The sequence below is a fragment of the Panthera tigris genome, chromosome A1, assembly GCF_018350195.1.
Source record: "Panthera tigris isolate Pti1 chromosome A1, P.tigris_Pti1_mat1.1, whole genome shotgun sequence".
In the NCBI taxonomy this organism is placed as follows: Eukaryota; Metazoa; Chordata; class Mammalia; order Carnivora; family Felidae; genus Panthera; species Panthera tigris.
This window is the reverse complement of record NC_056660.1, coordinates 103,364,860-103,365,381: the sequence shown is the minus strand read 5'-3', so window position 1 is coordinate 103,365,381 and position 522 is coordinate 103,364,860.

Sequence of the window (522 nt, the reverse complement as noted above, 5' to 3'; positions counted from 1 at the left end):
ACTTCAGCTCAGGTCACGATCTCGCGGTCCGTGAGTTCGAGCCCCGCGTCAGGCTCTGGGCTGATGGCTCAGAGCCTGGAGCCTGCTTCCGATTCTGTGTCTCCCTCTCTCTCTGCCCCTCCCCCGTTCATGCTCTGTCTCTCTCTGTCTCAAAAATAAATAAAACATTAAAAAAAAAATCCTTAGGTTACCACCATCAAAGTTACCCTTCAGGTCTGTGAAATAGTGGCTTTGGGGAGAGCGCAGGTGACATGCCAGTGAAGAGACAGTAGGAGTGTCAATTAGAGAATATAAAACAAAAAAAATGTAGATTTTCAGTCCATAGCTAACTGCTCTGTGCCCCAACCATAGCTCCATTATACTTCATCATGCAGGTTTTTTCATGGTCTGAAAAGATGTTCAGGTTTTTAGTGGAATGTCCCAATCTTGAGTGATTACTGTTACTGAGCTGTTGTAGTCTTGATGTTATAAGAGGAAGGATTATCATCTTCTATTTACCTGTAATTTTTTCCATTGTATGTA